This window comes from Myodes glareolus, chromosome 23 (genome assembly GCF_982192425.1).
Source record: "Myodes glareolus chromosome 23, mMyoGla1.1, whole genome shotgun sequence".
Lineage (NCBI taxonomy): Eukaryota > Metazoa > Chordata > Mammalia > Rodentia > Cricetidae > Myodes > Myodes glareolus.
Genome location: NC_142048.1, coordinates 9,390,849 through 9,417,526, shown reverse-complemented (window position 1 = coordinate 9,417,526; position 26,678 = coordinate 9,390,849). Strand labels below are relative to the sequence as shown.

The 26,678-nt window shown below is 36.3% G+C and overlaps 1 protein-coding gene and 1 pseudogene across 5 annotated transcripts in view; one reads left to right on the top strand and one right to left on the bottom strand.

Moving 5' to 3' along the window:
* Marchf1 (membrane associated ring-CH-type finger 1) overlaps positions 1-26,678 on the top strand; it is an 846,936-nt gene that overhangs the window by 150,785 nt on the left and 669,473 nt on the right. The gene's annotated exons all lie outside the window — the stretch shown is intronic.
* On the bottom strand, positions 21,152-21,585 carry LOC148118300 (oligosaccharyltransferase complex subunit OSTC pseudogene; annotated as a pseudogene).

Genomic DNA, 26,678 nt, shown 5'->3' with positions numbered 1-26,678 from the left:
CAACTACCAGCAACACTTGGTGAGTAATTTGCCTTTGAAACATGTGGAACATTCCCCCTTTGAAAGTCATTTGGCACATTCGTGTCAGTGAGTGATTCAACCCGGTGAAATGATTATGGATTTTCAAATGCCCTAGTTTTCACTTGGGAAACAGTCTGTTGACCTTTTTAAACCTTTTTTATTTTTAAAAAGAAAGCAAACTATTTTTCTCCACTATACCTGCCAATCCAAGTTCCCACTCCCTCCCCTCCACCCATTTCCTCCACATACCCTCTACCCACTCCCATCCACTCCTCAGAGAGGGTAAGGCATATTGCTTTGGGGAAGGTCCAACGCCCTCCCTATTATATCTAGGTTGAGCAGGGTAACCATCCAAAGAGAATAGGTTCCCCAAAAGCCGGAACATGCAGTAGGAATAAATCCTGGTGTCACTGCCAGTAGCCCCTCAGTCTGTCCCAGCCATGCAACTGTCAACTACATTTAGAGGGTCTAATTTGGTTCTATGCTTGTTCCTGCCCAGTCTGATTGGTGTTGGCAAGCTCCCATTAGGTCAGTTTCAGTGTTTCAGTGGGTTTACCCAGCATGGTTTTGACCTCTTTGATCATACTCTCATTCTTCCCACTCTTCTACTGGACTTTGGGAGCTCAGTCTAGTGCTTCAATGAGGGTCTCTGCCTGTTTCCATCAGTTGCCGAAAAAAGGTTCTATGGTGATATTTAAGATATTCATCAGTCTGACTACAGGGCAAGACCAGTTTGGGCCCCCTCTCCTTTACTGCTCAGAGTCTTAACTGGGGTCATCCTTCTGAATTCCTAGAAATTTCTCTAGACTCAGATTTTTTGCTAACCCCATAATGGCTCCCTCAATAAAGATATCTCTTTCCTTGCTCTCATCTCTGTCCTTCCTCCATCTTAATTATCTTGTTCCCTCAAGTTCTCCTCGCCCCTTCCCTTCTACCCTCCTCTTATCCTTCTTCCCTCCCTTCTCCCTCCACCCTTATGTTCCCAATTTTGTCAGGCAATCTTGTCTATTTTGACTTTCTCGGTGGATTTATATATGTTTTTCTTAAGGTTCACCTTATTACTTAGCTTCTCTATGATCATGAACTATAGGCTCAATATTTTTTGTTTATATCTAGTATCCACTTAGGAGTGAATATATACCATATTCATCCTTTGGGGTCTGGGTTACATCACTCAAGATAGATTTTTCTAGTTCCACCTATTTGATTGCAAAATTCAAGATGTTATTTTTTACTACTGAGTAGTACTCTGATGTGTCACATTTTCTTTATCCATTCCTCAGATGAGGGGCACCTTGTTGTTTCCAGGTTCTGGCTATTACAAATAATGCTGTTATAATCGTAGTTAAACAAATGTCTTTGTTGTATGATAGAGCATCTTTTGGGTATATTTCCAAGAGTGGTATTGCTGGATCCAGAGGTAGATTGATTCTCAATTTCCTGAGAAACTGCCATACTAATTTCCAAAGTGGTTGCATAAGTTTGTATTCCCACCAGCAATGGATGACTGTTCCCCTTACTCCACATCCTCTTCAGCATAAGCTATCATTGATGCTTTTGAAGATCTCCCATACTCTTGGATAGGCAGGATCAACATAATAAAAATGGCAATTCTACCAAAAGCAATCTATAGATTTAATGTAATTTCCATCAAAATCCCAACACAGTTCTTCACAGACTTTGAGCGAACAATAATCAACTTCATATGGAAAAACAAAAAACCAGGATAGCCAAAACCATACTGTACAATAAAGGACCTTCTGACCACATCACCATCCCTGACATCAAGCTCTATTATAGAGCTACAGTAATGAAAACACCTTGGTATTGGCATAAAAATATAGAGTTTGACCAATGAAATAGAATCGAAGATTCAGATATTAATTCACACACCTATGAATACCTAATTTTTGACAAAGAAGCTAAAATTATACAATAGAAAAAATAAAACATCTTGAAAAAATGGTGCTGGCATAACTGGATGTCAACATGTAGAAGAATGCAAGAAGATCCATATCCATCCCTATGTGCAAAACTCAAACAAATCCAAATGAATTAAAGACCTTAATATGAATCTGACCACACTGAACCTGATAGAAGAGAAAGCAGAAAGTAGTCTTCACTGCATGGGCACAGGAGACCAATTCCTAAATATAATGCCAGTAGTACAGACACTGCGAGAAACAATAAATTAATGGAACGCCGTAAAACTGAGAAGGTTCTGTAAAGAAAAGGACACGGTCACAAGACAAAACGACAGCCTAAGAATGGGAAAAGATCGTCACCAGCCCCACATTAGACAAAGGACTGATCTCCAAAATACATAAATAACTCGAGAAATTAGACATCAAAATTCTAAATAACCTAATTTAAAAATGGGGTACTGAACTAAACAGAGAATTCTCAACAGAAGAATCTCAAATGAACAAAAGGCACTTAAGGAAATGTTCAACGTTCTTAGCCATCAGCAAATCCAAATCAAAACAACTCTGAGATACCATCTTACACCTGTCAGAATGACCTGAGGTCTGTTGACTTTTTTAACCTTTCTGATTATAGAAAGAAGTAAAGGAATGAGAAATGGCTGGTGTTTAAAAATGAGATGTTTCTAGTGGTTCCCATTTTTGACCATCTGTTTCTATAAATTTACAAATCCTGTGGTAAACCTTAGACAGTTCTTCATCCCACCAAAAAGAATGTATTACTGTGATTTCTTCATTTTTAAGTGTGATGGTGTTTATTGAAGATTTTCTGTGTTGTCTAATGGTAGAGTGTTATGAGACAATGTGCTAGTTTATATTTTTCAGTGTGGTTGCAGTAATACCTTAAAGGGGACACAATCTGGGGTCAATATTGCTTTTCTCTTTTCCCAAAGAATGGAAGATTCTAGTTCTATTTCCTTGAAATCTGAGCACAGAGATGAACTATGAAATCTTTCATCTTTCCCCCTTTAGAAAGAATGTCATAACATGATATTTTGTGGATACTCAGAAGAGATTCTGATGAGATTACTGTCACACTTAGCCATGGGCCGTTGGATAAAGCATTCACATAGCATCTCTTCCTACACCTATGCCATTTCCCTCAACATTCATTTCTGGTCCCTAGAATTACATTTCTTCATAAAGCAGCATATGAATCTATGCCTAAGGCTCTGCTTTCTGATAAACCCAGTGTATGATGAAGAGAAAAGAAAAATTCTCAATTTTATGTCTCCAGAACAAAATCTCAAACACATATCATCTTACACTAGAAAAAGAAGTGAAACTATTTTGAAGAAAAATTGAATTAGTCTTAATATAATCAAACAAAGATATGAGTGATCACTGGGCTAAAATAGAAACTAAATTATTTTTTTTTGCAAACACATTAGCACAGATAGAAAAAAAAGACTTTTATTATACCTTTTCCATTTCTTGAGAAAGTGATTTGTGGCACCTAAAAACTATTACTGTATTAGTTATTGATCAATTGCTGTGAAGAGACACCATAACCAGGGCAACTCATAAAATAAAGCATATAATTTGAGACGTGTTTACAATTTCAAATGGTTAGTTCATGATCATCATGGCGGGAGGCAGGAAGGCATGGTGGTGGGTAGAACAAAGAGTAGCTGAGAACTTTATATACTGACTCATAGGAAGCAGATACAGAGATAGGGAGAGAGAGAGAGAGAGAGAGAGAGAGAGAGAGAGAGAGAGAGAGAGAGAGAGAGAGAGAGAGGAGAAAATATACAAGCAGCTCATTTGGGTCATTCTCACTTCAAGTCACCATAGCAAGGACCACAGATATCCTATGGAACTCAGAGGCAGTAAGAGTAAGATGAGATAACTTTTGCTGAAAAAAAGAAGTTGTGTAGGAGTAACCTAGGTGTGAGAAACTAAAAACATCATGTGGCACAGGTGTGGAGAACAGAATGGAGAAGCACAGCCTCACATTAGAACGAGTAGTGAAAATATCCTTAGACACTGATATCGTGTACACTGATATCTTTTACGGAACGTCATCTCTTTGAGACAAAAGAAATTCTTCCAAAGCAAAGTCAAATAATGCAAAATTCATCCCCACATACTGACACTTAATGAATTGTTTATTCTTCATATATGATGATAAAAACATTCTAGAATGTGTGAGCTGAGAATGATTTGGGGGAGACAGATAAAGCAGCATGCAATCTCCTAGCTGGCTGGGGAAAGAATTCAAATTTTCTGATTCTAAGTCATAAGTCTAAGTCATCACGTCATACAGTCCTTGAAATGAGAAAGGCTGCCATTTTCATTCCCTAGAACTGATGCGCTTCTCGATGTAGACACCCAGAAATTGCTCAGCGATGAACATTTATGGAACTGGCGAGTAGCTGGAACCATGTGGTGAATACATAAAACAAGGATGCTCTCTTCCTGTTCTCAAACCTGTGCTTAGCCATGCAAGAAAGGGGGAATAAATGCTTTTGGTGAGATAATTTTCCTTAAATAAAAATTCCTCCTTGAAACATTCAATTATCTGAGAATGTTATGCGATGAGTTTTGACCACATTCACCCCCCCCACCACTTCTCACCAATCCACCCTAAGCCCCCATGAACTTTATGTCCACTTGTTTTCTTAAATTCACAGGCCAAGTCCAATTTGTGCCGTCCATATGTTCACAAATGTGTAGCCTCCCAGTAGAGAACGGTTCACCTATCAGAGACACTTTTAAAGAAAAATGACTTTCTCTCTCCCAGATACTATCAATTGACAATAGTTCCTCAGCTACTTCATGTCACCACCCCACTCCATGCTGGGATTGGAGTGGCCTTGTGGGTGTACATAGTGCTTGCATGTGACTGTCATATGCAGCTGTCATGTGCCTAAAGAACACCATTTTTTTATAGTCATCTGTGACTTCTGGATGTGATAGTCTCTCTGCTCCTCTCCTTAAATGATCTCAGAGGTTTTCTTCTAAAAGACTGATTCTCTTAAGTGTAGGCATACTTTTTAAATATTATTTGGTTTATTGAGCTTCACAATTGTATGTTAAAAAGTGAAGGTTTGAAACTACCACATAACCTGGAAGTCTGTTGAAGGATGGTTTCCTTTTTGTCCTAATTTTGTGTATCTGTGTGATATTTTGGTAATTATTTAAAGTATTTTCATCATGATAACTATTGGAATGATCTTTTAGGATTACTTTTTTAAAAAATAATCTTTATACATTCTTGGACAATTCCATACATGGATACAATACACTTTGATCAGATCCACGTCAAATTCTCCTTTCTAACCTTCCCTAATGCCCGTCCCAGCAACACCTTCCCTTTCCATGTTCATATACCCCACTATTTAATAACACCGGGTCCAGTGAGAGTTGTATGCAGGGATGTTAGCTGATCTACTGTTTTAAACTCGAGTAGCCAGAACAGCAGTGAGTTCATGAATGAAGTGGACATGTCATGCCCAGAAAACAGCTTTTCGTCCTACCCTTCCCATTCTTTGGTTCATAAATTCATTCTCTGCCTCTTCCATGACGCCCTTTTGTGGGGGGAAATGAATGGATCTCTATTGCTACTGTAGTTGTTTAAGGACTCTGCAAGCTGTGTCCATAGAGTTTGATGGACTCCATGTTCATCAATGACTTAATATTACCATGACACCACCTACTGATCCTCCTCATTGTTTAATATTACACTATATTCAATATTGAACTTAGGATATTCATAGCTGTCTGTAAGTGCTCAAGTGGAAACAAGGGTAGGGATTTTCTCACTTGAAATCTAAATATAGATGGGATCAGTTTTTGAGAGGAAAACATGACGAAAGCCGAGACAGGCCTTAACCAAGTGTTGTCGTCAGCCGTCCAGGTTGTGAGTGCAAAGGACAGCAGCTAAAGGTGCTTTCTCAGAAAGCTCACCAGTGCTAAGAAAGCAAAACGGCTTTGCTCGCAACATGAAGACTATAGACAATCTAGCATAGAAGGGTGAGAAAGTGTGAGGACAGCAAGTTCTGATGCTGAAGCCTCCAAAAGTACCCAGAAGGGCCTACCCACTTCATTGGAGGAAGATCCATATCCTTGCATCGACAAACCAATTTCCAATTGGAGAAACTCTCTTATATTGGAAAATGCCTTCTAGGACTTTCATAAAGAAGTTGGTGACTATTTAAAGTTTCAAAGGACAAGCAGACTCCTTGCTGTGGGTCACATTAGTTGGTGACTTTAGGTTGAATCCAGCATTAATTTACTATTCACAAAAATCCCCAAATTCTGAAGACTTATAGAAAATATATTCTATTTGTCTTATAACAATATCAAAGCCTAGATGAGTGAATTCCTATTTACAGTATGATTTACTAAATACTTTCGGCCAATTTTATTTTTAACATTGTAATTCTGTTTCTCCCTTCTCTTTTTCCTCTCTGAATCATCCCATATACTCCTTCAAGCTCTCCTTCAAATTTATGGCCTCTTTTTTCATTGTTATTGCCAACCTCTAAGACCCGGTTCTTAGGGGGGAAAAAAATCCCTTTCAAAATCTTACTACTCACAGACAATACACGTATTCACTCAGCAGGCCTGGCAGAGATAAACAACAATATAGAGAGTATTTTCATAACTGATATTATGATATCATATCAATGTACAATAAAGGCACAATTTATTTTCAAGTCTTATTAGTTAAAAAATATGTCTTGAGCTACAAGCTGACGTAGATACTGATTCTATTAACAGATATGCAAAAGAGTAGATTAAAAATCTTTCTGAAAATTACCTGCTGCTTTAGATACCCTTAAGAACATTTATGATTAGAGAAAAGTCAAAAATCTCAACATAAATGGGAGTTTCTAAAAACTTGATTCTGTCTACAATGATCAAAATCACATAGCCTGAAACCTACAGGCACTAATCCTCCCCCAGCCTCCCAAATTGCTAGGAGGACATGCACAATGCATGTGCATCGTAAGAGAATAAACTCTACTGTAAAATGTTGATGGCGACCCTTTGGGAGGACCTGAGGTTTTCAAACACTGGTGGAAGAAATCAGATAAGTGACAGGGGTGGAGGTAGCAAGAGAACTAAAATGAGCAATGGAGCCTCAACATGCGACTGGATTGTTCCAGCTTCATGATAAAATTTAGACGGATGAAGTGTTGCTTCTTGAGAATGGGCAAAGATGGGTTTAAAGAGATGGAGCTGATGCAGGTGAAGATGGTGGGAACTTTGTTGAAGTGACAACAGAGAATTTGGAAAACTCCTGAACTTAGTTGATAAAGTAAGGGTAGATTTTGGGAGAACTGACTGACTAAATTTTGAAAAGATACCATATAACGGGTAAAATAGCATCCAACTTTGGCGAATGCTACAAAGAAGTATTTTGTAAAAGGAAGCATAAATTGATAGAACAAATGCTATTCCTGATGTGTTTTAAGAAGCAATCTTAGTCATTCAACTGTCTGCAATCACGTCAGGGCATCCTTTTGGAGACCCCTGGACTCCATAAGACTCAAAGCACTGCATACACTTTTTATGGATGCAATATTTCATACCTAAGATATATGCATTGTTATTTTGTAAATACTGTTATTCTACATTAGATGAACTGTAATATCACATAAAAGCAGCTCTTACATGCACTGGATAAAAAAACAAAAGAGTTCATGTGACCCACTTTTTACTATTTTGTTTACTTTATTGTGGTAATCTGGAACAATTCTGCATTTCTATTTTTTTCTTTTCTGTTTTTTTTTGTGACAGGGTTTTTGTGACAGGACAGGGAGCCTGTCCTGGAACTAGCTCTTGTAGACCAGGCTGGGCTCGAACTCACAGAGATCCACCTGTCTCTGCCTCCCAAGTGCTGGGATTAAAGGCATGAACCACCACTGCCTGGCTCAAATCTGCTTTTCTGAGGTGTGTCTTGAGGAAATCAGCATTAAATTCTGTGAAATTCCTAAAGAGGAAGAACAATTTATACATACTCACATTTTTTTAAAAAAAGTCTATGAGGAGTCATATTCTCAGGAGTGTTAACCTGACTTGTTAATACTTGCTTGAGAGGTCATGATTTTGTTGTCGGGAATGTGGAGCCTTGAGGAACAAAGTCTCAAGTCATTTTCACATTTTCCCAGCAGTTACTTATGTTCAAGGCCAGCTGAGTCACTCATAATACACTGTTTCCTGATAAAGCAGCCTGAACACTTTGTAAACTAGAAGGGGAATCAAAGGTGTCAAGACCAAACTACTGTCTTGTCAAACCACATGATTAAGAGGTTCTCTAGGATGTGCTTGAAATGTTAAGATGGTGCAACAGTTAAGAGGATGTACTACTCTTGCAGAGGACCCAGTGTGGTTCCGGTATCCACACTAGGCAGTTCACTACTAACTCCATCTGGAGAAGGTCTGATACCTTCTTCTGGTCTCTGCGGGCACCTGCACTCATGTGCACATTCCCACATAAAAACATATAGTATCACAGTAAAGCATAGTTAAATATACAGAAATAAGTAGGTTCTATGGTTTTAGGATTTTCTGAATTTGCTTTGACTTAATTTCAAGAATTACTAAGGAAGAAAGGCCAAGAATTCTATTATAAAAATTAGAAAATTCAGTTAAAGTGACAAATGTGTGTGTCATTTTGTGCTAAATTGTTCCCAAAAATCCCTTTTTGACTTTATAATGAGGATTTCGATAGTATTTCATGGCCATTAAACTATTGTTGTTCACTTGTCTTTTTTTTAAATTTCTTTCTTTCTTTTTTTAAAAAACTATCTTTTCTCATTTTACATACAAGACCCAGTTCCATCTACCTCCCCTCCTCCTTCTCTCTCTATCTCTCACCTACCCCCTGTCCACTCCTCAGAGAGGGTAAAGTTTCCTATGGGAAGTCAACAAAGTCTAGCACATTGTTTTGAGGCAGGGTCAAGTCCCTCCCTACCGTATCTAGGCTGAGCAAGGTATCCCTTCAAAAAGAATTGGCTCCAAAAAGCCAGTTCAAGCACTAGCAATAAATCCTGATCTCAGTGCCAGTGGCCCTCAGTCTGGTCCAGCCATACAACTGTTACCCACATTCAGAGGGGCCTAGTTTGGTCCTCTGCTGTCAGACCAGAGTTAGTGACATCCCATTAGCTCAGGTAAACTGTTTCAGTGTATATTCCCATCGTGGTCTTAACCCCTTTGCTCATACCATCGCTCCTCCGTCTCTTCGACTGGACTTCGGGAGCTCAGACCAGTGTTCCACTGTGGATCTCTGCATTCACTTCCATCAGTTGCTGGATGAAAGTTCTATGATGACAATTAAGATAGTCATCAATCCAATTACAGGGGAAGGGCAGTTTAGGCACCCTCTTCACTATTGCTTAGGGTCTTAGCTGGGGTCATCCTTGTGGATTCCTCGAAATTTTCTGTCTTTAAATTTGAAGTAGAAACTATTGTTTTACATGTGTAGATAAATCAACAGTTTCAAAATTTTTTGACTGTGCCTTAAAATATATCACATGAATCAGTAGTTCATTTTTTCCAATATAGTTTTCAACATTTTTTGATAGAGATGATAGGCAAACACACACACACACACACACACACACACACACACACACACACACACACACTATAATTCCTGTTTTTAATACCATGAAAAACGATTTGCCTGAAACCCACAATTGTGCGTGTTCTGTTTTAGCTCAAGAACAGAAAGAAACAAACGCATGTGGATGCTCATGTGCCTTGGCAGATGGTGGTGATGTCCTTGCCTTTCACCTTCTTTGAGAAAGGGTCATGATGCTGCTATGTACACCAAGGTGCCTGACTTGCAAGCTCCTTGGGATCCTCCTGTCTTTGCCACATGCCTCTTTGCCCCTATGGCCATAGGAACTCTGGGTTTACAGACATTGGGTTCTAGGTCAACTGTACCTTGGGAAAGGGGTCTAGATTCTAGCTCTCATGCACAGAAAATTCTTCCCTCTCTGAGTCAACTTACTAGGCCACAAATCACATTTTTGTGGTGCTAGAGTCAAACTTAGGGTCCATGCTTTGTTTGGCAAATGCCCTAATATTGAGGCATATCCTCAGTTTCAAGAAACACTTTTTGAGGAGCATTTTTTAAAAAGAAATAATTTAGTCAAATAGAAATTAATATTACTTTTTTTGATAAATAAAATGAAGAATTATTTAAATTCTTTTGTTTGAGATATTACCATGTTCTTTCTTTCCCAGAGTAAATTATGAAATAAAAATATTTTTCTAATTGTGGGGTTTAGTCAAATTGACCCTTCTTGGTCTTGGAAATGCGTATAAAAATAAATATAAAATTCAAGAAATTAAAAGAGAGAGATGAAGTGCAACACAAGACAGGAAAAGATGGAAGTGGAGAAGGAGAGAAGCAATAGCTGTGCCACTTCATGATCTAAGACTAGCCCATTCATTTCTCCAGAGAACAGGTTTCTGTTTGCAGTAAAGAATGTTTTTTTAACTGGCCTTTGGATGAAATAGCCAGCTTGTTAAAAAATCATTAAGACTGATAGGGGAATGAAGTCATGCTGCCAGATCATGTGATTTATTAAAAGAACTGAGAACAAAATAATATGAAAATAAATGGCGGAACAAGGCAGATCTATAAGAAAGCTGCTCAGGACATGTGGGCGTTTTCTCTATTGGAGGGAGGTGCTTGAATTTTGAAATCAGGAGAGGCTGGGAGGTAGGAGTGTGGAGGTGGATTTACTGATGTGCAGAGACAGAAGGTGTGGTATGATATAGAAGGAGGCTCCAACTGAGGATGCCTTGTCAGGAATATATCAGATATTCAGTTGTTAGAAGGTCATAGAAAAATTACGGCATTTCAATTTCAGGGCCGTGATTTGAAATGTGTTTTAAATAAGGCGTATCAATCACCTGGACTGCATATAATCAATCCTCATTATTCTTAGATCTTGGGTCTGTAAATTCAAGTACTTGTTAAAATTTATTTGTAACCTCAAAAATCAATACTTGGCGCTTCAGTGCTCATCTGTGGATATTCACAAAGTTGCAAAGTACTTGAGTTGCTCCTGGACACATTCATAGTTGAGGTCAAGCCAACACACTTGTGTCTAGTGACCAAAGATATATTCTGTGGTTCATATAGTGCCATCATATTCACATTTTTGTGCCTTGGGTTGGTGACTCCATGGTTTATAACGACTAAGTATAGCTTCAAGATATTATCTAATGTTTCTAAGCACAGAAAAGTTGTAGTGTATGCTGTCTAGCTTCATGTCAACTTGACTCAAACAGTAATCATTTTGGGCAAGCATGTGGTAATTTTTTTTGATGGATGTCTTATGGTAGGGCCCAGCTAACTGTGAGTAGTAGCATCCCTGACCTGGTGCTCCTGGGTGCTATAAGGTGGCCCACTGAGCAAGCCTGAAGAACAGGTCTGTAAGCAACACTTTCCCAAGGTTTGAGCTCCTGTCCTAATTTGCTCAGCAATAGAGTATGACCTGAGAGCTGTAAGCTAAAATAAAGCCTTTCTTCCCCAAGCTGTTTATGGCGATAGTGTTTATCACAGCAACAGAAACCCTAACTAAACAGTGACCTAAATAAAATGATGGTCCACTTTTGATCTGTACATAGGGCTGTTGACTCTAAAGTCAATGTTAATGAGTCATCAATTTATATTGACATATCTTAGGTATATTTCAACAGAATGATACAAAAGAATCATGTTCTGTATTGATTGGTTGATGGCAGTACTGTGGCACTATGCTCCTGGAAACCTAACCAGCACTTCAGTATTTGTTAACTCAGTGTTTGCAAGTGTTGTATTTAAAATGAACTACTATGGATAGCGAGAGCTGAGTGAGACAAAAAAAAATTGTCCAAATGTAAATGGATTTTTAAAATAGAATGTTGATAGCATTTTTTTAAATTTCTCAATTCTGCCTTTTCTTCTGCAATAATAAAGCTTTTAGAAATTAAATACTCTGAATAAATAAACTGCACACATTTAATCAGGTAATTGTGCTGTGTAAAATTTCCTGGGAAAATATGAGATACACAAATCTACTTACCCCAGATAGTGAGCCTACAACAGACCAAATAATGTCTGCATTAAAACCCAGTATGATTGACTAAAATGAGGTTACCTGGGCTGTTGGTTTTGTTACTAAAATTGAATACCAGTTAATAGTTATATGCATATCAAATTGTGCTAATAGTCTTTTATCAATCATACAATGATAACTTGTACTATTTTACTATATTATATAATACATCACAGTTCTGATATGTCATTCAATCTATGGATTTTAATTAGATAAGTTAAGCATAGCTTTCATGGCTCAGTAACCATGAATAACCACATGGTGAACTCAGTGTTGTCAGGTTCTGTATATAAATTGGTGGCTGTAAATATAGGCCAAGACAAGTTTGTGGATCAGAAATAGTACTTCTAATCTTCAGGGTATGAAGCAGATATTTGTATAGATGATTATTGGTAACATTCATTATCTTAATATTTCTGAGTATGATCTGTTTTATACTGTTCTTTTTAATTTTATAGTCATTTTATAGTGGATCCTTGACTTCATCAAGTCTATTGTCATTATGGGTATTATATGACCTTATAATCACACAGATATCAGCTGGAGTACTCAGAACAATATTTAATCATTATGACAAAGTGTGTTTTTATAGCAATGGACATAAATGTAGAATGATAGCTTTTTATATTAACCTTCAAAATTAGCAATCATTTTTTTCTCAACATTCAAGTGAAGACTGTGATTAGGACCAAAAGATGATGAATCAAAATGATGTTGCTTGATTAAAATTAGGTTTTTCTCAAATTAGTGCTGACTTTGTTCTTTGTGAACTAATCAAACTCACTATGTGAGTGGTTGCCCTCTTTGGTTAAGACCAGATATTATGCAAATGCAACAATATTATGGATTATTTTAAAATTTTCTTGCTGGTCAGTCACACCACTAAGCATTTAATATTCTCTTTATTGGAATTAATTTGTATTGCTTCTCTGCCTTTTGGCTAAGATCAAGTGGAATTGATTTGTGACATTTATTGATGATATGACAAGGGATAAGCATGTAAGCTGTCAATAATCAGTCATAAGGTTCTGAAAACAGAGTTGGTAATAGATTTAAGAACTTACTCTCCTGTCAAAATACATTATTACCATTTGGCATTGACTCTGACCCATAATATTATAGTTTCAGAGAAAATTCTAATATTACAGAAGGAACACATTCTTTACTGTTTAATGATGATTATTTATGTATGATTTGGGTTTAGAAAGTGCATCCCGTTCTAAATTAATTTCTATTCTTAGCTCTTCATGTTCCATTTCATATCAAATTGTCTATACCCATTTACCATTTAGTTATAGTCTCCCTGTTAGGAATGTGTGTGTGTCAACACTTTAAAGTGCTCCTTTCCCCCACCATACATCTGGCTAATTAAAAAGATGAGTTTTTTTGTGTATGTGTGTATCACATGCACATGTATTGTGTGTGTGTGTGTGTGTGCATGGACACACATGTGCACACACATTCACTTTTGAAGTACATGTTGAGAGCAGAGCTTAGAATCATACCTATTTTTATATGTGTGGTGTTAACAGATTTTTTATAAGAAATGCTTTCAGGTATAGGATTACTCTAATGTTCCAGGAATCATAAAATTTTAACACTAAATGTATTTTAATTAATTATTCACCATTTACTCACATTTCATTATAATGGACATGAAAAGCAGATTTAATTTAAACATATTTTACCAAAATATGCTGTAGTGACATATACCATTTAGTGCTTTATAGCAATTTAGAAATTAGAAGAACTCAGGAGTCCCTTAGAGGGTAGTTCTGGCTAAGCACTTAGAGTGCAAATGCCCTCAGGCATGGTGTATATTTATGCAGTAAACTGAGGTTAGGTTCCCCTTTTCTGAATGACCATTTTACCTCTGGTTATTAGCCTCTAGTTTCTGTATCTTACTTTAATGATGGTTATGACTTAGCATTAACTTTCCCCAGGATGGGGAATCTAGAGTAGGAGCATACAAGGAAGCCACAAAGTGTTGTCTTCTGTAACTAACTGCAACCAACATCTCCACCTTATCATGAAACATTACATATAGTCCCATTCAAGGGGAAGGTAATCAGTTTTACCTTTACATCTTGAAGGGAGAATTATCAACACTACTGTCTCTGAGTAAGGACTGCTGCATTGGTTTGAAGAAGGGTTCTCCCCTCCAAAACTCATATTGAAAGTACTCAGTGAAAAGATGTTAGGAGGTATTGTGTTTGCAAGAGGACACAGCCTTTCTCATGAATGAGACTGAGAAGTTAGTTCTTGTGAAAAAAATCATAAGAGTTTGGAACTTGAGTGCATTCCTTATGCCTCTTCATTCATATGAGTGACTGTGTTGCAGAAGAATGAACTGATTATCACACTACTTTTCAGGGGTATATTAGACCCTCATCTTCTTAATTACAAAGCTAATTCTTCCTCATCTTTTTTAACTTCATATTTCCCCAGTGAACAAGATGCCCTCACCTTAACAAATCCTTAAATCTGTGGTCTTCTCTTTCCTGAATCTACTTATTTCCCCAACATAATCACCACGTTTCTTTACATACTGATCATCATGGGGCTGTGATGCTGTATTCTCCAATCTTTATTTTATCTCTCCTTTATCTTCCCATTTTAAAATTGTCATTTGGTCCACTAACCACAGAAACAATTGTTTTCCCTTGACAAAAAACAACAAATTTTATCCACTTGTTCACACTAAAATTTCTCAAGATATCCCCATCAATAAAACTAGAAAATAAAATTGTATCCAGTCAATTTAATATTAAGTGCCATTAATTATCTTTAATGTTTGTGTTTTGATTCCTAAAAATGGAAAAAACAAAATATGCATTTTGAACTGACTCCAAACAGATATCTTAAGATTAAGAAAACATTTTTTTGGTATTAAACCCAATAACTTTGACTTTAATTCAATATTTAATTTTGTAGTAACCTCCACAGTGTACCAAGTGATTCCACATGCATATTAATAGCTAAAGAAACTTTGCAAAGTAAAAGCTGTTAAGCACAATTAGAAAAGAATGAAGCTCTTTGTTATCACATTCCACCTAGTCCAGTTAGGGAAAATAGGAGGCTTCTTTCCATCTGCAGATTTAATCTGGTAGATTTTGTTTTTTAGGTTAATAGGGTCATATAAATAGAAAGCAGCAAGAGCAAAAGAAGCTCAGCACTCAATCAAAAATGGGCGAAACTGCACCCATATCACAATCACAGAGAGATCTAGATTACTTGAATTGTTAAGATTTGCGGATGATAAATTCAATGGACTTATGACTTGAGGTTAATATATGTTAAAAGCATTCATTATGGAATGAGTAGATGGCTAAGTAGTTAACAGTACTTGCTGCTCTTCTAGAACACATACATTTGCCTGTCAGCACAGCATTGAGTGACTCATAGCTTCTTCTAAGTGCATCCCCAGGGGCTATGGCACCTTCTTCGGGCCTCTCTGGACATAGTACATAGGTGCACACATACACACACATAGACTAACAACACATACAAGAGCAAAATAAAATACATTTTCAAAAAAAGAAAACAAGTAATATTTTCTTCCCTGAAATTTAACCATAAATCCCATCCATAATTCAAGTGCCCTCAATGTTTTCCAAATAAGAACACTGTTCTAAAGGAAGATTAAGTGATTTATACAAGATTATATTTGTACAAGGCAGTAAAAAGACACACCTAGAAGTCCTCATCTTCACTCACCACAATATGTCATCCTTTCTGTCATGTGTCTCATAACGTGCAACCATAAGGAATAAGGAAGTGTCTGCTCAAACTCTTGGCAAAGGATAGTTATAGAATTTAAGATCATGAAAGGGTGGATATGAGCTGATTGTGCATAATCCATTATGTACTGTTGACTGTATGGCCACTGATACCATATAACTCCTTCCCCTTTGCCATTCACCATCATTATGAACTAAGAATATTGCCATCAGCTACTCCTCTGCAAGATGGGATAACTCTAAATTCTATTTAGGAAAAGGAAACTGAGCCTAGAAAAGAGTATTTACACTTAAATGTCATTTATGAAGCCAGTGGTAAGGAATCCAGTTATTCTCAGTAAATTCAGTGAAGAGGCAGAAGTATATTGGAGTGCTGGTTTTACCACGGTTGTGCTATGTCATTTCCTCTGCTTCCTATGTGAACATCTGGTTTCTTCACAGTCTCACCTACATTTGTTGCTTTTGTCAAATATTGAAACCATTCTAATATGAAGTTAAAGAAACATATAAGAGGTTGAGTAACTCCTATAAGGCATGAAGAATAATTGTAAGTTAAAAAATAATTTTAAGTTGATATATAAAGTGCTGCAGGGGTACATGAAAATCAAAGCCACAGTATAATTTTTATGCTTGTGCCATCTATCCAATTTAATTTTAGTTATCAAAAGAAAAAGGCGAGAAAGGAGCCCAAACTTCCAAGAGATAAAAAACAAGCAAAACTCAAAACAAAATTATCAACAAAAAAAGCCTTCCCCATAGTACAAGAACTCACTGTGGTGATATCAGTTTTGTCACAGGATTTGAGGTAATTTGAATACCATAGGCAAAAAGAATAGGCATTTGACAAAATTATTTGACTAAATTTTACACTATTCCATTTTATAAATTTGTCTTTCAAAACAAATTGACAACTAGAATGAATTTGAGATAAAAATAGTATGTTTAAGAGAAATGCTTATAAATTTCCCCTTTACAAAGGGGAAACAAAATTTTAATTGGTAAAGAATTTAGACTTAGTGTGATGGAAATGAAACTGCACTTTCATTGCTCAAATGGAGGCTGTGCTTTTGTGTCCCTACAGCAAGGTCCCAAATAATCACACAGAAATTTATATTAATTAAAAGCTGTTTCTCTAATAGTTCAGACTTATTACTAACTAGCTCTTACATGTAAATTCACCCATTTCTATTAATCTACGTATTACCATATGGCTGTGCCTTTTACAGGTCAACTGGCATGTTGTTTCTTGGGCAGTTGCTTGTGTCTCCCTCCACTCTGACGTTCATCATCCAAGTCCTCAGTTTGATTGTTCTGCCTAACCCTATCCTGCCTAGCTATTATTCATCAAACAGTTTTTATTAGTAAACAATGGGAACAATATATATTTACAATATACAGGGGTATCCCATAGCATTTTCCCCTTTCTGTTTAATAAAAGCGAAAGCTTATACTTTAATATAGTAAAATTACATATAATAAAACAGTTACCAGGTAAGAATTATAGTTACAATAGCTAGTCTATTATATTTGAAAAAAATCAGAGAAAATAGTAATTATCTATTCAATCTTGGCGAATTTAAAGTTTTATATCTAATCTATCCTTTATAATAATTAAGAATAATTGTAACTATAATTATTTGGTCTTCACTCCATTAAAGACCAGAGAAGGAAATATTGCCTGAATAAGTAGGAAGTGCAAGCGACTTTCAAAAACGTAAGGGATGACAGAAGCAGATGGCTGCCTGGACAGTCACTCAAGGTTTCTCTATAATATTGAGGCATCATCTTTGGCCCAGAGGCCTAGAATATCTGACTGACTTTTCTGTGCAGCAGGGAATTTTGCAGGACTGTCGTACCCTGTCTTGGCACAGTACAACTGTTGCCTTTCTTGTGTCCTCTGGTTCAATTTGGACAGAAAGTGTCAGGAATTGTGGCAAGGGCACAGAAGACTAGCTTTTCTTTGCCCATATGACTAGCTTTTGCCATAAACAGAAAATGTTTCAGAGTTCTTTAAAATCTATCATCTTTTTAAGACTACATTGGTGCTGCTGGGAGAAGACTTGTCTCACTGTCATGAAGAGTCTAAGTTATTAAAACTTTAAGTGCCATATTCTGTAGGTTTTGGAAATGTTTGAAGAATAACTGTCTGAAATATATCTTTGTATATCTAGAAAACGTAACATGACTATAATTTTGGGTTTTATAGATGGCTATTTATATGCATTTTAAAATTATACATTACATTTTTAAATAAACTCTGTAAACACAATGACAGAATGTCTGTCAAGTTTTTTAATTGTTTTGTTTTTCTGACATTCAGGACATGGAACACATAAAACTTAATTTGGTTAATATTTCTCACTTGTTTTGTGGACGTATTTATGTCAATACACTTGTTACTTAATCATCTGACTTTCTGGTGCATTTTAAATGTGTAAGTCCTAAAATTTTGCCAGTAACAGTCACTCGTTTTTACAATATATCATAATCTCTTTGTCTGTCTATTTTCTGTCATCTGTCTATCTATCTATCTATCTATCTATCTATCTATCTATCTATCTATCTATCTATCCATCCATCCATCCATCTATCTATCATCTATCTACTACATACCTACCTATCTATCCAGTCTCTAGCTGTCTGTCTATTGTTCTGTCTGGATAATAGGAATCTAGCACTCTATCACCTAGTGCCATCCATCACCTCTCTATCTAGTTCCATGATAGCTTCTAGTTTCTTCCTTCTCTATTCTGTCTGGTTCAGAATGAAACAGTATAGCTTTAAATAAACATTTACTGTCATTATTTTGTATTTTCAAACTTTGTGACTAGTTTAACTCAGCAACACTCATTATGAGAGATCTCCACTCACATCTTAGTTATTTTTTGTATGTTAGCTATCACATAGTTCAGATAGTGCCCTAAGAGTATAACAGTAACCATCATTATTCCTCATTAGTAAAACTAACAGCAAAATCCACAACCTTCTCAAGTTTATTGTCTTAGATATTTGTCATATATGAGTTCTCTGCCTCTCCTTTCCCTTCTCTCTTATTGTTTTCCCCCTCTCCATTTTTAATATTTGGAACACTGTAGAATAGCCTTTGTAAAGTGCTACAAAGCCTACCAAAGTCTTAGGGACTATATCTTATATGCATATGCACTGTTATCCTTTTGGGTATGCCTGGAAGGCTCTTTTTCCTTTTACAGAGTTAGTTTCATTTTGGCCCTCTATGCTTTCCTTCCTAGTATACATGAAATACATTTCACACGCATGAACCACCTTGTTTGATGATGCCTTAAAAAGATTTATTTTATTGATGCATATGTAAGTGTGTTTATGTGTACCATGTATGTGCAGGTGACTGGACTGTGTAATTGACAGGGCACTGAATTCTCTGAATTACAAGTGGTTGTGAACTCTCTTGTATAGATGCTTGGAACTGAACCCAGGTTCTCTTAAAGAGCATTAAGTGCTCTTAACGGCCCAACCATTCTCTGGTTTCCTTGATGATAACTTTTGAGCTTTTCCTCATAAATTAATCTCATACAGACAAAGAATAAAAACAGAATAAAATAAACAGGAAGGCAGAAGGAGATAAAAACATACATATTGACATAAAATCTAAAGTGCTAAAAATACCAACTGTTGTTCTAAATAAAATAAAGGTGTTGACAGATGATATTCAAACATACATTTTTAAAACACAGTGACAGCAAATATTCTTTCTTTATCCCTCGAGGGAGAATGTATTAACAAACTACACTTATCTCATGCATTACATTAACTCAAAACATACCTATATAAAGCTATAAAGCTCCAAATCTTCTAGCTTTTTAAGTAACAGTCCGATGTGAACTTTGTGAAAGATACCTATCATAACCTTCCTATCATCTTTCTCCATCAGCTCTAACCTGATTTTTTTAAACCTGAACTTCTCTAGGCAATGACAGATAACCATTGAATTTAAAAAGTGTGTCTTAGAATAGTCAAACAAAACTGGTAAACTTCTTTTCCTGGGTCAGTGATTTGTTTAGACGTCAACATGTGCTTTATTCTAACCAATATCATTTAGCCTGAATCGTCTGGTTGGCTTCATGAACTACACATATAATGTGTGTGTGTGTGTGTGTGTGTGTGTGTGTGTGTGTAGTATACATACATATGTATATATATATATGTGTGTGTGTATATATATAGTATATGTACATATACATACACACACATATATATATATACATATATATATATATATTATCACAACATTGGTACCATCCTTGTATTTCCATATAAAAAGAAGCCATTTTTGTCTGTTTTCTTTTAAAACTTAATGTGTTCTACATGTGTGTCTGTATAGCACATGTATGCAGTGCTCATAGAGACTAGAAGACAATGTCAGATGCTCTGAAAGTGAAGTGACACATGGTTGTGAGACGTAGGTGTTGAGAATCCAACCTGTGGTCCTCTGGAAGACCAGGCAGTGCTCTAGTCACCTACTCCACCTACTCCTGTAAATTTAGCAGTGTAAAGTATCAGCTTATTCTCGTGTGTTCTACAGAGCTATCGCAGTGGATATGAGACCCTTTAGAATTGTCAGCGAGCATTCAGAAAATCTGTAGTGACACTTGCTTATAGACACTCAAAATCCAGTGCAAGAAATCGTGTAACATGTACTGGTATATCTTAAATTATGGAACATATATTCTATTTCTTTAAGATTTATTTTATTTTTCAGTGTGTGTGTGTGTGTGTGTGTGTGTGTGTGTGTGTGTGAGTGAGAGAGAGAGAGAGAGATAAAGTATTGGGGTCTTTGAAAATAAATGTGGATACCCATGAAAGATAATGCTGTTGGATTTACTATAACTGCAGTTAAAATTGGTTGTGAGTCATCTAAATTGGTTCCTTGGCATTGAACTTGGGTCCTTTCAAACAGCACTACATTTTCTTTAAAAAATACTTATTTTGAAGAATAAAATTAACCTTGACTGTTTAGTCTATTTTCCCTTACTCTAATCAGAGAGAATTGTTTGGTAAAAAATAATTACTTTATTCAATACTAAAATTTTCAAAATGGAGTATATTTTTTTAAGAAATAAAAAAAACTACGAAGAAAATGCCACATAACAAAGACAGTTTATCAGAATAGGTCACCAGAAAAACTCCTGTAACGAACTTGTCTCTGACACCATGAATTCTTGTCTGAGCTTTCATTATTTGCTTGGGTGTCACTCACTGCTGCTCTGACTTGTTCTTCATTCTTTTTCACATTGCACAAAGGTCAGCCTTTAAAATCCATTACCAGGACCCAATCTGGGATCCACTGCTTTCTTCTTAAGAAGCACTAGCTTGTAAGGTAACCAGACAGTTTCATTCCCAGGAATACTCCAGACATGAAGAAACTCAACAGGAGCAAAACCAATGAAGAGAAGAAGTAACTTACTGAGTTTTTGAATACTTGGTACATTAGATTGGTCCAGGATTATGAAACCTATACTTCTCTTTATTTACAGGAAGGTAGATGCAAGTCCTTCTATAATATTCTGTCTATTAACTCTGCAAGTTAAGAAAGCTACTGCTCTCTAGTGCCCATGCTCATTAGTCATTGAGCCAACATATGGAGTTTCAACAATAAAATAAAAATTTTTCCTCTGTAATGAAGAATTAAGACACTACCACCAGATCATACATCATGATGGCTGGTGCCATGTACACCCAGGGTGGCTTCTTAAAGTTCAGGTTGAGGCATTTGAACAATAAGAAAGGGATAGAGTCCATATTGGCAGAGGCAGGGCCAGTGCTCTGGCCTACAGCCTCCTGCACCACCAAGAAGTACACTGAAAAAATATGTTTTAAAGGCATAAAGTTTTCTTCATATGCATTATTCAGTGTTTGTTGACATTTTATATTGTTAAATAAATTTACATTTTATTTCTAATATTGGATTGTGGACTATTGATATATAATATTCAAAGTTTTTAATGCCTTTAATAAAATCCAAGATTTTTAAAGTTAAAATATAATTACATAAAAATGAATTATGTATTAATAGTTTATTAATTATTATGGATTGATTTTATTATTTATTAAAATCACTAATAGAGTAGGAACAGATAAGATGTTTAACCTGATTTGAATTACATATGAAAAATGTGTATCTAAACAATTTGTTTGGAAAGGTGTGAACAAAACATTGAGATGCAATTACCCAGTTAGCTACCTATAAGTTGGCAATTGTCTTAGGGGGCAGTAACATTACTTTTGGCAACATCTCTTCTAAACAGAATTCTGTTAAGTAATTTAAACCCTAGTATATAGATCTAGGGCTTGAGTTAAGGATGGGACTATGAAGTCAATCACAAGTATATTCTCTCAGGGATGCAAGTAGCTCTTGACTAAGCTGGTTAAATTATGGTCTGGGATACCATTTGCAAACATACACTGTTCTGAAAGTTGGGTATGTGCTTAAGGATCTGACTTCAGATACCCAAAACTCATGTATAAATCTGAGTGCAGGTGATGAGAACCTGTAATTCTGGTCCTGGAGAGATGGAGCCTGACAGGGAGCTGGAGGTCACTGACTAGCTAGTCCGGCCAACAATGAGCAAAAGTTAATCAACAGATTTGGCCTCAAAGAATAAGACAGTGATTGAAGAAAACACCTGATGATGACACCTAATCCTCATAAGTATATAAATGTGCACGTATGCATAGATGTATACACATAGAGATATATTGTTCGTAACATTTTTTGAATTTTAAACTAAATTTATTGAGGATATGGTTGATACAGTTGCTGACATTAAAAAAAGTAGAGGTACTGAATTTTAAAACAGCATCCTTCAAGGATTGGCAGCTCTGCCTAATTCATCCTTGAGCTATACAGGCATTGCTGAATGTGCTATAGTAGAACAGTGGTATCAGGTCAGCGTACTAGGTGATCAATACTTCTGAAACTCATAAAATGAAAGGTCTAACACTACTGTAAAGTACTGTTGAATTTCAAGTTCCATATTAAATTGACTCTTTATGGTTGTGATTCAAATAATAGATATATTTTATAGGACACATTGCCACAATGGCTTGAAGAATAATCCAATGTAAAGATTTTGGGCTTTAAACTAAAGATGGAAAATGTTTTTGATTTTGAAAATTAATTTTGGAAATGAGATAAAAAGTAACTATTTGATGAAGAGACAGGTGTCATCTTATTTGTTAATGTACCTTTGCTTTATAATAAGCACATTATCATTCCTTAGCCTCTAATAGGAATACCATGACTTATACACAAAACTTAGACAAAGCTTTCAATTTTTAGCTTTTGGTGGGTTGGTAAAAGCATGGATGTAAAGAATATATTTTGATTATTGTTTTAATAAATGTCTTAAAACGTTTGCTTTTAGATTAAGTCGTATTTTAGTTCAATCTAAAGTTCATACAAAATCTCAGCTAATTAATTACATAATTATGATAATTTTTCCAAAGTCTCATCCAATATGATTGAGTGAGAATATCAAGATAAAAAGAACTAATAAAAATGAGTTACAATTCTATTATAGCATATAAAGTATAATATATACATCATAGCATACAACATATTGTTTATAATGTGTATATCTACCACATATAGTATAAATAAATAGTATTGTTTTCTCCGAGCTTAATTTCACTCAACGTAATAGAATTATTGGTAAGCAAGGCAGCTGTGATATTTGATTGTAGGTAATGCAGGGAAAGAAAATGTGCTTGCTCTTTAGGTTCCCGTTGATCACTAATCATCCTGGGCCTATGCTTTTCCTGCTGTATCTATTTCCATACTGCTAGGCAAGTTAAAAAGCATATCCTAGAGGACTTCTGTGAGCTATTTATGTGAACATTGCTAGTAATTTACAATCATGTGTTTAAAAACTAAAGTATTTTTGTGGTCTAGCAGTTATTGACATTGACCGATCACAAGGAAGGCACACACGTTTAACCTTTAGATGTCAGGGATTATCTATCTACCCAGCCACAAAGACCCTCCCGGAGCTGACTGGAATGTGGCTCTCCCCGCAGTGAGATACCTACAGGCCATAGGGAAACCCTTTATATTTCCAAACGTGTAACAGGAGAGGATAAGCTCTGCCTTAAGCTCCGGATAATGAAAATTTAAATATTTTTCTTGATCAGTAATTAATCTAATCCAAGAAATGACTGCTTTATTAATAGAAAAATTAACTAAACTTGATCATTCCTTTCTTAGCAATTGAGTTCCAAGTAATTAAATGTTCAGATAATTATTTTTTCAATCTGCTGCCAGCCCTGTAAAGCATGCTTTTTCCCCCTCCTTGCTCCTTATTAGAACTGCAAACCCTTTCACCTTAAATCAGGAGACTTAATGAGTATTAATGAGACTTTCAGATTCAAAGGGATGTTCAACAATGGTGTTTTCTGAGACATTTAGGATAAAGAGCTGTAACTAACTGCGTGTGTGTTTTTCTTCCTTTGGCTATCTGACAGTTCTTCTAAAAGATGTATTTTTAGAGAAATTTTGAACAAATGAATCAGCTGCCAGCCTTACTTCGGAAGGTGTTATCACAGAGAAAGTGCTGTGAGAAGTGGGGCAGGGTCAGGAACCACTTTTCTGAGATCAAATGCCCATGGCCTTGCCAACACATTTCTTTCTTCAGAGACACAGGATGCTAGTTTAGGTTAACTGTCTCCTTGGAGACAGTTACTATGCCAATGACCACAAACCAAATTGAATCCTCAGTGTTCTCATAGATGATAAGAGCCTTGTATGGAAATGACAACTCACAGAAATCTTATTTTTCTCCATTTCTATCCGATTTTACTAGGTTTATAGTTTATAGCATGAACTAATTGTATAAAATATTGAGTTTCATCCTAACTCTTCATACATGTATTTAATAGACCTTAGTCACGTTCTTTCCCCACATGGCCTTCTATTGTCTCCCCATTAGCACTTACATGTTGAAGCTTAACAGTGGGGGTCATGGACAAAGACTCCATCTGCAACAACAGTCTCCAATCTCACCCAGTTAGAAAGCAAGTAGAGGTTTGATCCGTGGCATGGAGGTTGCCGCGCTCAGTCTCTGTTGTACTGATGGTGCTACTTTAACACGGGTAAGCTACTTATGCACTTTCCTCTCCCTTATGGTACGGAGTGGAGTAAACTTTTGTGAATGCTACTCTGCTTGTGTGAACCATCTGCCATCCAGAAAGACCACCATCATCTGAAAACTGTCAAACAAATATAGAAACCTTCTTTGGAGGTTTTCACAGACTGACGAGAGAAGGAAGTTAATACTAAAGACTGTTGGAAAAAAACTTTTTTTAAATTAAATGTTAGAGTTTATTTGCACTTTGTATGTGTGTGTCTATGTGCGTATATGCCACATGTGTGGGCATATCCAAGGAGCCCAAAACAGGGAGTTATATCTCCTGGAACTGGAGTTACAAGTGCTTGGTGGCTGCCTGAATGGACATTGGCAATGAAACTTTAGTCCCCTGGGAGATCAACAAGTGCTCTTAACTAGGGAGCTGTCTCTCCAGTCCCTGGACACTCCTTTAATCCTGATGGAATAAAAAGGAAAGGGTGATGAAATCAAGGACCAAGAAGAATTCACAGCTGTGGTTTTGGCTTTGTGCTGCCCTTATCCACTGGTGCTTATAGAAACCACGAAGACAACTGGAGTCTCTGGCCACACATAGAGTTGGCAACCTTGCTGCTAGAAATATTCTACAAGCAATAGGAGAAAAGACCCTACTCTTCCTCTTACTACTACTTCCTTTTCAAACTTCACATTAGTAGAATACCAATAGACATATGACCAATAGACCAATAGAGATGGTCTAGAAAGTATAGCTAATAAGAGTTTCAGGCTTTTGAGATAAGAAAACCGACTTGAAAGGGATGAACTCTAGCTACTAGCAAGTGGACAAGTGACCGCACATCGTCATGGTCATGGATGCTCTAAATTACTTGTGGCTCCTGACTCCTTACTGACTCCTTAGTTTAGCTGAGGCTCTTTGCTTTCTTCCCCAACATCCGAGCACCACTCTGGGCTCTGGTCTTCACATTGCAGGTTTTACTCCATGGGTGTGCCCGCTTATTGCCCAGAGTCCTATCTTCTGACTGTGTTGAACTTCTACTAAATTAAATATTCTGATTTATAGTTACCTCCAATTACTTTCTCTGGTTCACTCACTGCACCTGTTATCTATCCATACAGTCATAGATCTCAGGGTGCTTGATTTGAATGTGCGGAGTCACAATCCCTAGGTCTAGATTGTTTGTTTTAAATAAAGACTGCTTATTCCATATTGGAATGAAAGAAGGGTTAATTACAGGGACATCCTGCTCATTTTCTCTAACAATCACCTAACTTTAGTCCTTTCATTTTCATTTATGATAACCTGCAAAATACTTTTGCGTGTATAAAAAATGATGAGTCAATGTTCTTCCCTGCAAATGTATTTCTGTTTTGACACCATAATAACATAAATAACACAACATAAAAATCCTATCTTTTATTAAGCATGATATTTGAAAACTTCAGTTGTTGTTTTTTACTTTTTATATTCCCTTCGGTATGTTTAGCTTTAATTTTATTTTATTTTCAATTATTTGGAAAACATTAAATGTCCTTTATTTGGTTTTATCTTTATTATCCACAGAATGTCAAGCAGCGTTGAAGCAATCTCATTAGTACACCGTGCTGGGACTCTACTCTGAGATGTTCTATAGCTTTAAGCCCTTGCTGCTCACTCCTCTTCACAGGTGCTGGCAAATGGTACCTCCCTCACATGTAGGCGAAAGGCACAGTGTTTTTCATCAAGCGTTCAGCTTCTGCTCTTGCCTCTTTCCA